The 13,222-nt window shown below is 35.8% G+C and overlaps 1 protein-coding gene across 7 annotated transcripts in view; it reads right to left on the reverse strand.

The window, feature by feature from the left end:
• MEF2A (myocyte enhancer factor 2A) overlaps positions 1-13,222 on the reverse strand; it is a 93,452-nt gene that overhangs the window by 37,071 nt on the left and 43,159 nt on the right. The gene's annotated exons all lie outside the window — the stretch shown is intronic.

Genomic DNA, 13,222 nt, shown 5'->3' on the forward strand with positions numbered 1-13,222 from the left:
ATAGATAAACCACAAGCAGTTACTGAAGAATAATAATTTTATGGGCTATAAAATCCACTCTTTTCACTCCCAGAATGCACTGGACTAGAAGGCATAGGAAGGGAAGCTGCTTATTTGTATTTGTGATTTTAGAGAAACACTAACTGTAAACTCTGGACTTCATAACGCAGTTGCTGACCTACAAACCAGCTGGGTTGCTCACTCCTAAATAAACTTCTTGAGACTTAAAACAATTAGTAATCCATTAGCACTGATAATACTATTTCCACAGTGAAAACTAAATCAAGCTCTCAAAGTCTGACATTTGATGCATTTGTCTTTGTTTTGCTTTCTATACGACTTACTAAATTATTGAATTTTATATTGCTGAGCAGGTTTTCGGTTTACCTGTTTTATAGAAAGTACCATCAACTAGATATTTCCATTAAAGACTACTAAATTGCCAGCCTAAGTCAGTCCTACTCAATCTTTTTCTTAAAAACAAAAGACAAAAGAGATTGATGTTCATCTTCAGGAAGCAGAAACTATTCCTTAGCATATAAATTAAATACATTTTATAGTCCTTTCAAGGAATGCAGTCTGCAACAAATAAAATTAATGGTAAAACCAAGCAAAACACAGTTCTATGTTAGAATGTTCAAAGAGATATTTTATGGTACACAAATGCTTTTTTCAATCCTTACTCAAGGGACAACACGTACATACACATCTTCCCATATGTACCTCTTCGCATACTTGCAATGGTTAAAAATATAAATCAGCAACAGCAGTAGCCGACTGAATGCCTCCTTTCAGCAACAGTATATTGCAGATAAGCCATATGGAACATGAAAAGTTTCCAAGTGTAGCAACCCATCTGCATAATATCCTTCATAATCTTTTAGAAGTTCTTTAGTAAAAATATTATCTCCTACTCATAGTTTGCCAAGAAAATTTTTCTAAACTCCAATTACAAATCACTGATATAAAAAGAATGGGCTTCTTTTGGTCTACCTGCCTATGCAGTATTGCTATTTCAAACATTTCTTGTCCTGAATTTCTCCTTACAGCTTGAAAATTGAAAAGGATGACAGAAACTATTTCAAAGTCTTGGTATTCAAGATAACTTAGTATTATCAAAAAAGTAATTACAACACAAATAGCAACTATTCCCAAAGAAAATGTTTAGTGGATTCTAAGCATTTATACGATTTTTAAAATACCATTCTCATGTAAGATTAAGGGAACTGGCTACACTAATGTCTACCAGAATAAGCTTCAATTGCCTTTAATATTGGTATGGAACTGCCATTTTGTTTCACCCAAAAAAGGTGTCTGACTGTACAGACAAATCACTACAAGTATGTGTAGACACATGTGTGCACTCTAAACAGGTGTGGTGTGTGTACACACAAACAAGCATTACCCTAGTTCATATCGCCACTGCAGAATATTTACCAAAAAATAAGCAAGTTGAGTAAGACAACCGAAAGCAGGTACGTGAAGACACCGAGATAAGTATGTACAACACGAAGCAGCGAACCTCTCCTGAAATAAAGTAGGGTACAAGCATACACATCTCTATTTGCAATGAATTAAAATAATTAGAATGTAGGACTTCAAGACTCAAAGCCATAATAAGTATGTCACAACTTGTGTTTTGAGTACTGAACTTCTCGGTTGTGTCAAAGGAATATACTTAATATGTTTTTCCTTGCATAACCTTCACTTAGAGTGAATTATCAAAAGCCAAAGCATTTCTTTGAAGACTGTCCTCACCTAACCTGAAAAGGCGGTGGGAAATCAAAGGTGGGATCCAGAGAGGTAGAGAGAAAAGACTGTACCAGAATCAGGGATAGTGAAATATGAGTAAGCTTTACTCTATCATGTGTAATTCATGTCAATGTTGCATAAAGACTGGCTCTGGCATGCTCGATTTTTTTTCTTTTTAACAAGTCACTATACTCAGCAAGTACTGAATTATAAGTTAATGCAAATAAGAGCACGGCTTTAAATGGCATCGGTTTGTTATAGTTAGAAGAGCTTTCAGTGGGACAATGCATAAGAGCTTTGAACTAAAAAATCTTCACAATATTCCCAATGAATTTGGAAGTTTTTAATTAAGAATATATTATCCACTTTCTATTGAAAGTAACTAGTAATTCAAGTAAAACATTATTTAAATGTTAAAATTCACACTACTGTCAATTTAACTTAACTAGCATTCCATAGTCTATACTATAAATTACAGACCTGTAAGCTCCCACATGAAATATTACATCACTGATATGACATTAACAAGATGTAATTACTATCACTGATAAGTCACAAAGACATTAACACTCTATGTGTATTGATTTAAGTACTATGAAGAACAAGAATGATATGATATAGCAAGGGCTGTTAAGAGATTCATAGGTCTGTAACACAAGAACTACCACCATAAATACTTTCTTTAATCAGGTGATAAAACAGTTACTATGCAAAACGTACCAGGTGAAAGGATCAACATGAAGTCCTTTGTTCAGATGAGTGTTAAATATGTTACAGCCTAGATGGTTTACTTGCAGTAAAACACTGGCAATGAACAAACCACAATCTCCATCATACGATCAGAAGTATCTCACCACACCCACATGTTGGTTACATGACTGGGAGGTTGAATGACAGTATGAAGATGATCTGTAATTCTTTCTTGGAGGCTAGAGAGTCCCCGAGCCCTCTTCTGCAGAAGCCCCATCAGTTTAAGGCTGAAACATTGAGATTATTCAAAAGCAAAGTACTAGAAACTTAACAGAAACACAGCATGTAAACATGCTGAGGTCCAAAGGGAGTCAAGCATCCTATAGTTGACTCTCTCCCTCCTTTTTGACAGTTTATGCTAAACCATTGGTTGATGAACAGCAATGATCAAGAAGCTTGCACTTCTCCTGTCCCTTCCGCAAGGTGGTTAATCCCCAGCAGATTGGCAGGGTTGGTAGCTGAATACACTACCAAACCCATAAGCTTCAAAGTCAAAAGCTGGGGTTACATTAACTCTCCACTGAAATCAAGAGTATCACCAGAAAGAACAGTTATTTATCTTACTGTAGTTCCAGAAGATGCATTGTTCTGGGGTCTATTCTTTCCATGCACAGCTTGTGTAAAGTCACTCACTCTTGATTAACAGATGCCATGGTCCTCACTTTGAAATCGCAAAGTAAAAATATACTCTACTGTCAATACAGAATTTCAAAAGCACCAAATTCTGCAGCAACACAAGGGCTGCAGAATACATAAGACCAGCACAGCTTGAAGAACTTGTTAATACAAGTGAATAATTATGTCTTTGTGTGACTGCCTGCATGAACTCCAGCATTAACAAGCAGTGAGCTGTTACAGATTTTCTTGGAGTCAATTTTCAATCCTACTTAACACAACATCTCCAGAACAGCTAAATCCAGAACAGGATCTTTGATATGCATTTCCGAGCAGTGGGTGTGAGAACTGGACTTTGTGTGTCTGCCCTATAAATTTCAAAACTAAAAACATTCTCCAAACACACTGCAGAATCAGTTGGAAAAATATCACTTGCACAGCTGGGAAATAAATACAGGACTTCGTAACAGAGGAGAATCACTGTTTTTATGTAGCACCTATTTAAATAAATACTAAAACCGGTCTCCAAAGGAAATGAGAGGTATGTGCTGTTCACCAAGAATAGAAACTATATGCAATATTAAAAAAAATAGCTGCTTTCATTAAGTTTTGATTCTTTGGAATGTGTTATCCAAGTCTGTATCCAAACAAATACAGAAACATGGAGCCATAATCACCCTTTGCTTCTAAAGGAGGATGGCGAGTAAGAGGTATAGGATGTAGCAATCACTTCAATAAACCTTCACGGGCCAAAGAATCCCAGAGGCAAGATGGACCCTTAACAAATCTCTCAAAACACTTTTAGCTACTCCACTTGAAAGTGCATCTTTATTTTACAGATGTCTAGAACATTTGACACATTTTAGCTTCTACAGTTCAAAGTTTATATTTTAATCAAGATTTGTGAGGAAGGGTACAGTAAATACGATACTACTATCTGCTATTTTGCAATATAAACCTAAGTCAAGGGTAGTTTTCCTAGAAAACACGAGAAGTACTTACAATAGTCATAACTTAAAAAAACAACACAGATTCCACCTAATGGCATGTTTTACATTGTAAGACCTCATTCAAAAGCACAACAGCCTAAGTTTTCTACAGTAAAACGAACAAAAGTTTTCTTTATTCAAATCTCATCCTACTAAGTTACCAGAGTAGAGTAAAAACAAGTTTTGCTCTTACTGCTTTAAGCTGTTGTATATTTTGATTTATTCCAATTACATCTAGATACTGCACAATGCAAAGGAAAGCACAAAAAACCACACAACTCAAAGTAGTTAATGTTATGTAATTAGAATCCAAAATATTCATTATATTAATTAGCACTGTTAGGTATTTCTATCTTTAACGGTAAATATGTCTGGAGTTCAATGAGACACTTACAAAATTTTTACATCAAACTGAATTATTCACAACTCATGCTACCACTAGAAACTGAGGAAAGAACTTTTAAATAGTATTACTAGTTATAGTCTGCACTTCAGGATTACAGTGAAAGGCCTATACCACTGACTGGCAGGACAGGACACTGAACAGTCATGCCCACAGCCATGCCTGTCACATTCAGAACTGTTCTAAGAACTAAAGCACATCTCTGGGAACTTTAGTGATTATAAGTAGCTCATAGCTACATACACGGTAGTGATGGGAAATGAAACAAGCCATGCTTTAAATTGTTTTAAAGAAAATGGTTATCTACTTAGAGAAACTGCTACCTAAATGCCCCAACAAGCACTACTCCAGCTCTGCTTAGAACTTGCTTCTTCCAGACTATGACTTGTAACAATTCATTCACTAGATCTATTAAGCTAGATCTATTTATTGTTATTTTGGGTTTCATGTCAAATTCAGGAAAAAAATTAACAGCATTTGACAGAGGCAAGGAGGAGAAGGGAGAAAGTTTAGTATATTAGCTACATTTTCTCAAGAGGTAGTAGGAAAGGAGGGGAAGAAATGCTCTCTGGTCTACGAACAGAATTTAAAACACTGGTCAAGCAACTAGCTCACAGGACAATTAACCACTAAGACCACCAGGTCAAAACACCGATAGCTTGGAATGAGGACAGGGAAGATTTAGATATTTTCTTTTTACTAATGATATTTGGACCTGTGTCATTCCCCTTTAAAGAGAGATTAAAATAAATGGGGGAAAAAAAATTCTCAAAGAGAAAAACATGCTATTATGACCAACTCAAATTCCTGATGTGCCTTCTCAATGAAATACAAAGTTATCTTGGTTCTTAAAAGATATCCACATCACCTATTGCAGGGTTGCTTCTGCAGTTTTCAGTACACAGGTACCATACAAAGGCCCTCTATTAGTATTTGATATAGATTTAAGATTCTGGTCCTCACAGCAGCACAGCCTCCTGAAGAGCCATCTGATTCAATTTGAGATTCTACTGATGCACAGCCAAGTAAGCTGTCATTCATCAGCTAAGTGATTAGCTTTCTCTGTTAATTTGTTAAAAAAAAGTAAGAACATCATAGCAAATTTCATTTCACAGCTTTAAGATAATCTCACCAGTATAACTGTCATAGGACTGTCATAGGACACAGAGCAATCTGAACTGGGACTACATAAAATTACTACTGGTAATACAACAGCTTAGCACAACCATTATTAGCAAGAGACTTCGGAAACATATATAAAGATTCATTCTGGACAAATTTCATATATTTCATTTAGTTAGTGACTAAAGCTGGAATTCATCAAAATTCAGAATACCAGTACAGCATGGTAAATTTAGAATACCAGCATTGTTTTAAGAGGTAGAAATAGTCTTGCATTCTTAACCCTAAAACAGTAAATTTAATCACTGGTTTAGACACGAGAAAAGTGTAGCTTTAGATTATTTCCTGGCAAGCCAAAGCTGTTTAAAAAAAAAAAAAAAATTAAGCCTATCCTACTTCCAGCAATTGTTTATATATCAGAAATGAAGGAACACAAAATGACATTAACTAGGAACAAGAACTTTTTTCTAGCACTGTCAGCTTTCTTAAAGTCACCACCAAAAAAAAAAAACCCCAAGCATGTCAACATTAGTCACCAGCATTGCCCAAAGCAATTTCAGCATAGCCAAAGAAGTAGAACAATATTACCAAATGAAAGATATGGAAAAAATAATGATAACAGTAAACAGCTCAAACAAAATTACTTTGGGGATTAAGTGTGGAACTTGATCTCCCAAATTAAAAAAAAAAAAAGAAAGAAGAGACAGACACCATTATGAGTAGTAACTGTTTTGCTCAGCATAGAACACACAGGTATCTTCAGGTATCTTCTGTCACTATATTCAAAACAAATATTTGCTACATTTACCACATTCTAAACCTTTCAAGGAAGCTGTTTCTTCCTGAAACCTGGGTGGGAAATAAAACCCCAAAGCATAACCTGTTTATAAGCCAGGTTTATAGTAAACACTTTCACTAGAAAAAAAAAAATAGATTCAAGCTACTATACATATAAATACACATATATTTTTATACATCTAAGTTTTTGATAAATCATATTGCAGACCACTGCAGTTTTGATGCATTTTCTCTCTTTTTAAGGTAAGTTAAAAGTGAGATTTTTAGTCCTTAACCATACATAAATCCTCCTCAATCACCTCCTTAAAATGTCTCAAAGGCATTTGTGTGCCATCTCAAATTATTTGAAATGTTATATGCAGTATAATTACATTTACATAATCATTTGGCAAATCAAGTCCAATAATGCCTACATTTTCTCAGCATCACGAGCAGATTACAAAGTAATTTCCTTACCTCACTGAAATCATTTTTAAGCTTCTTCCCTCTTTTAAATGTATACCACTTATTTCCACAGTGTGGTCCATGCTATTTGGAGACCAAAGCAAGTGGTCCAATCAATTAAAACACGTGATAATACTATTTACCATACTCATATGTATTCTTCTATCAGCCCAAAAATTTTTGCTTTTTTCTTTTTTCTCCTAAGTCTAGCCCACTATTGGCAATTCTCCATCTATCAGATAGGAAGGAATGCAAAACGTTAACTAATCAGCATTGTCAACCTTCCTACAATCTCTAGTGTGGGTCTAACCAGCAACATTCATGGTATCACTTCTCAACACTATCTTAGTTCTACAAAGCTGTGTTCATACTTCATGTAAATTTGTATATTTTAGTCACCTACATTAAGCATCAGTTTTCATTTTCAACTGAAGGTAGTTGTAGAGCGCTCTCTTCCTTCTTAAAAATGTTTAAAAACTTACCATGTAACGTCTCTTATGAAACATTTCAAAGAAATACATTTTTGCAGGATGTGATCCAACTTCCACCATCTTACTTTTTAGCTTTGAATAGCAAAATATGGAAGCCCAAATTGTTTGCCAAATGCGTATCTAGATTGCATACACCAGGTATCCTCCAAGGAAGAAAACAGGATCAACGAACTGAATGTCTTTCTCATGTAATTTTGTATGTGTGCATGTATGTATATTGAGATACCATTCCCAAATCTTCAACGGCCTATGAATTTCACCCAAATTTTAAAAAAGAAGCTATGAACCAATTCAAGCTCTACCAAAATACCATAACATGTCATGGTTAACTAACTACTACACTGTATGACAGACCAATAACAGTTCAAAATACATGTTGTGTTGGTAATCCATAGCCTGGAAAAGAAGCAATGCTGGGGAGGTGGAGAAAACTGGATAAAAAAACAAAACCAAAAAGCTTTTGGTTTATAAAAATAGTGTTTCAACACCAACTTTTCTGTTTATGCTCCCCACACTGTTACACTTGTCTCTTGGCATATGCTCCATCTGGCTGTGGAGATGCATCTGCTTCTTTATGCTGCAGGCTCTACATGTGCAGATGAGCTCTACATGCTTACTCAAAGCTATGATCAGACAATCACATCTCTGATACTATATATGTCTATGACTAAAGAACACGTATTGCTCCTATAACAGTTCTTCATTACAATTTTGTGAAAAGGCAGAGAAATAGAATGCCTGATTGGTATTTTAATGCAAGATGATGCACTGAATACAGCTTCTATAAAATTAAACTGGTTTATTCACACCACTGTAAGTAGCAGCAGGTACATTTACCTGCTTTCTGTCTTGTTTCTGACAAAACTGTGACATGACCGCTATCAGCCCAAGCCATCACAAACACTACTTTCTATTCGAGTCAGCATTTTCCATGTCAAGATTTAATACAAACATCCAAATCACTCGCTGTAATTTACACCAAGAAACAGTTATGATTATTCCAATACAGCAGCCTTTCAAAAGAATATGTTTACAGTAATTACATGACATGGTTCAGGATAGATTTTTTTTTTTTTTTTTTTTTTTACACTTTTTAATTATGATTTTTATTACAGATTATTGCATATTTCAAGGACAGCTGTCAATATTTGGGGTATAACCTAAGCCTTATACAACACATTATATTATACTGAAAACAGCATTAAACTATACAGCACAGAAGAGGCTCATTAACTGACACCCATCCGAAATTCTCATGGGCACAGATGTGCCAACCAGCAAAGTAGGTCACATTTCAGACAGGCTCCTAAAAATCAAATCACCTCAGTTTGATGAGGTGATACAATGAAACATGCACAACCCACCCACAGCCAAGTGTAGGTGAAATAAACCCTGTTTTGCTGTATCACTCAACATCAAAACGTGGAAAAGAGATAAAAAAGTTCAGCTAAACAGGCAAGAAGATCCTGTTTTCAGCCTCTGACTCCCAGAAAGAGAGGCTGGAAGAGAGGGAACAACTGCTGCTTTCTGAGGCACTCCTGAGGGACAGAAGGGGCCAGCATGGAAGTGTTACCTTGTAGATAATCTGTAATAATCTTAACACACCCTACACTACTAAAGAAGATTGAGTGTGAGTGCCTGTTCATTTCCCTTTTTTCCTTTGGATCAAAAAAGGATAAACGCTCAAGGTCTCAAATTGTCTTTTATACATTAAAACATTTTGTTGACCATATGGATACAGAATCCTGATAAAACCTGAAATTCTTCCCATTTTACTCTGCAGAAGTACTCTGCTTCTTTTTTCAGGGAAAGTAGTTACTTGCCAAGAATAATGTGTTACAGAAAAGAAGTCCATGAACATTAAAGCATCAAATGCTGTAACACCTACGGCAAGTCCTTCAAATCAGAGATTCAGTGTAACCATCTTCAACTGTGCCATTATGGCTTTGTAAAACTAAATATATGATCCTAATACTTCAAGAATTCAAAACAGACTGAATGAAAATTTCACTTTTTTCAATATCCCTATATGGTCCATCTAACCTGTGCAAGAGCACTAGCTTTCACTCAACTATGAAAAAAATAAGGCAAATAAAACCTTACTGTACAACAGAACCAACCCTCTCCCATCTGATGTGAGAAGGGACCATATTGTCCAAGAGCAAGAAACATCAAAGAAGTTTTTGAATGCTAATTTATATTTCTGAACTCGTATGAAAAAGCTATTGTGGACTTTCAACAGAAGATATGTTTTTCTTTTCATGAGGCTTAAAGGAAACATTACACTCACCACCTCTTGAATAAATGCCCTTTACAAAAAGGTCAAGAGATCAGCAATCATAAGCAAAGTTTCACTGTCCTCACATCAGCTGTGTTCACCTTCCATATTTCAGAGGGATACAGAAATTAATCTAAAAAACCCATTAGACCAATTGTGCCTGATCTGATAAGCAAGGAAATTATTTCACAGACCTGTGTATGTTCTGAAGATTTTGAGTGTTTCAATCAATCCTGTTTTCCCTATTCACCTCTTTTTTTCCAATGCTGTAAAACAAGATTCAAACTGCAAAAGAGTCAAAGATCAACAAGGTTGAGTCCCAGCTCAAAAATGCCACACAAAATATCCTTTAAAACTGGTTACAGGCCATCTGTTACAAGATCTTCTCCCTTAAGGGTACCAAATGGCAGGAAATGGACCATCCCCAAGTATACTACTGATAGTTAGAAAACTAAGCTCATACTAAAACAAAATTCTGTAACTTCCAATTCCAGCTATTCAAAAGTCTATAATTCTGCCTAGATGGTTGAAAAACCACATTCCTTACACTGATATCAGTTACTAGCTACCAAGTAGCTATGAAAGAAAAAAAATTATGATGACAGAAACCCAACAGCAAGAAATAGGTAAAGCCACAATTTATTGATAGGTGAACTGTTTAGAAGTTGAATGGAAGGAAAAAAAAAGGGGGGAGGAGGACAAAGAAATATTAACAGAAATTAGAAAGAAAAATGGAACCAACAAAAAACATAAAAGGGACAAAGTTTAGAAAATAACAGGTACAGGACAGCAACAGAGCATTCACATCTACAATAGCACGTACAGTGAAAGACGTAAGGGTATGTATCAAGAAAAATTCTAGTATTCATTTAAGATGCCGGTGCTCTCCCTCCCGCTATGTTTTCACACAAACGTTCCAGCAGCAACAGAAGACACCAAGCTCTGGGCATATAAAAACAATTCTTATGCCAAAATTGAACAGGAGGCAACTACAACGGGAAGACGTCTCAACTTCACTTAATCATTTACAATATTGCCGTCTATCCAGTACGGAAAGTAACAGTAGACTGGCTTCTTCCCTTATACAGCTTCCGAGCTGGGTAGAATTAGCTTTCCTTCTAACACAGAAAAAAACAAAAAACAAACCAAAAAACAAAAACTCCTGTCGTGTGTATCAGGACCATAGTGGGTGAAGACTAGTTTCATGGTGAGCTTGCATCACAGTAAATACCATTTTTCATATTCAAGCAGGCAAATGAACTACTAAAATGTTAACTAAGATTAGTAACATTAGCTATAACTCCATAAAATGGAATTACTTATTCTAAACTGGTTTAGTATATAATTTGACAGATTTTTAGGGGGGGTTCTCAGTAATTTTTACTTTTTAAAATAGTATTTCTACACAGGCAAAATAAAGAGAAGCCATTTTACGTTGTTCTTTCAGAACATTTCCAAAATGCTGGTACTATAACTTCACCTCTATCATGCCACAAACATCCATCAATGGTGACATTACATGAAGCAATAAGCTTCTGGCAACTTGCTACTGCTTAAATACAGGACTCTTATTCTCCTCCATCTCATCTCTTCTCCCATGTTCCTTCCTACCTATGCAGTACCTGTCAGTGTATCTGCTCCCAAAGCACGTCATATTCTCCACTGAACCAATTCAGCTCTCTTGTAACACAAAAAAGTAGATCATTTTCCACTGAAAAGGAATGTTTTTCTAAATTAAAGACATTATTTACTTACAGTGGGAAGCAAACCATCCAAACCCAACCATGAATTATATCTCTTAATTGCCTAAAAAACAATAGTTAATAGACTATGAAGTTACCATACAGGTGGAGCAAATCTGAAATGCAATCAGTTGCAAAAAATGAAACTGCAGAGTACCTTTCTGAAATACTGTACACATTTTTTCTTTCCTGGAATCCAACACAGAGAAAACACCACTCTACCATACATATATTGAGCTTGTAAATATTTCATCCTACTGATTTAATTTTCCCATCCAGAATACAGCCATAAACTTAAAGAATATATTTTCCCTGCAAAAAGGTATACACTCCCCTCTTTGGCTAAATAGTTTTCCCAAGAAAGAAAAATAAACCAAAAACTTTTCAAGTAAACTAAAAAGTACACAGGGCTAATCTGAAGAGACTGGGAGATGCACTCCTAAATTATACTATGTTTGAAAAATGAGACTAAAGTCCCAAATCCCACAGTAGTATAATACAGTAAACCTACAGAGGAAAATTAGTAAGAATCTGTCGATGGGTTCTTGCATGTTCCCCCAGAATAGAAACCATATGTGCACGTGGGTACTACCTGTACTTTTTTATGCAGTTGACTGGGGTCAAATGCTTGACACTGGTAAAAACACCCACCAACAAAAAAAAATTTAAAAAGCTACAGGTAGCCTTGCGTAGAAATTCTTTTGGATTAGTCCTCATGATGTGAAGCAGCACTACTACAGAAGTCATAACACAAAGAGGCCTCAGATGCAGAAGAAAAAAATCAGCCTGACTTGCTTGTATTCCTTTCTCAAATTCACGTCTGTCACGATCAAAAGCTCATCCTGAAAGAATTAGGTTCTCCCTTCCTCTACAGCAGCTATCCCTTATTTGCACTAATCCAGTGACTAAGTAATACTCCTTCAACTCTTCAAAGCTTGTATTATCCCTCTCATTAGTACTCAGCGCTGAAGACAGAAGTTGGGGAGGTCTTCTTTCTGATCATAAAAGGGAGTTGACAAATTAGCAGAGAATCTTCTCAGAAAGAAATACAAGGCATCAGTCTATTTCCCAGCTTTGCCAATCTGTTTTCTTCTTGAAAACTTATTTACAAAATCAGCTAGTATCCTCGCTGTACTCTGTGTTCCCCTTGGCAATAGACTCTCCAGCTATACGAGGCTAATCACTATTCCTAAAAAGCAAGGCATTTGTTCAGAAGACAACTTCAGAATTTAAATTAAACACTTAAGTCAGCCACCTGTTTTAGTCTATTTACAGGACTACTGGAGACATGATTTATCTGAAATGCAGTTACAGTACAAAAAAGCTCGAATTGCCAAAAAAAATCCTTGATTTCTACTACACCTACTTTAGAAATTATGTACTGGAAAGAGTTTCTATTTAAAGCACAAGCATAATAATAGTAGATGAAACCAATACCTTTGAGTAAATATATTCATGCTATTCTATTACTGCAGAAACTGCAGTCACTCTGCACACTGCTATGTTTTAACTGACATACAGAGTGACTGGACAACAAATTTAATTAACTTCATCTGCTCCACAGATTCCCTTTTTTTGTTGGCTTTTTTGGCTGAACAAGGGGCAGCACAGGCTGTGGCTGATTCAATCTGTGTGCAACATGTGACTGGTAAAGTGGCTACTACCTCAGAAGAGAAAAGGGGCCAAGCATAATTGTTTGTTTGGCTGAGGGCACTCTTTGGACCTTATTCTCCATCCAATTGATTTTTTCCATTAAAACCTTGAACAGTTCGCCCCCTCCCTCCCCCAGAAAAACAACCATCTTTCACACCTCTATTTCCATTGCCAAATGTGGTTGA

This window comes from Strix aluco, chromosome 12, assembly GCF_031877795.1.
Source record: "Strix aluco isolate bStrAlu1 chromosome 12, bStrAlu1.hap1, whole genome shotgun sequence".
Classification (NCBI taxonomy): domain Eukaryota; kingdom Metazoa; phylum Chordata; class Aves; order Strigiformes; family Strigidae; genus Strix; species Strix aluco.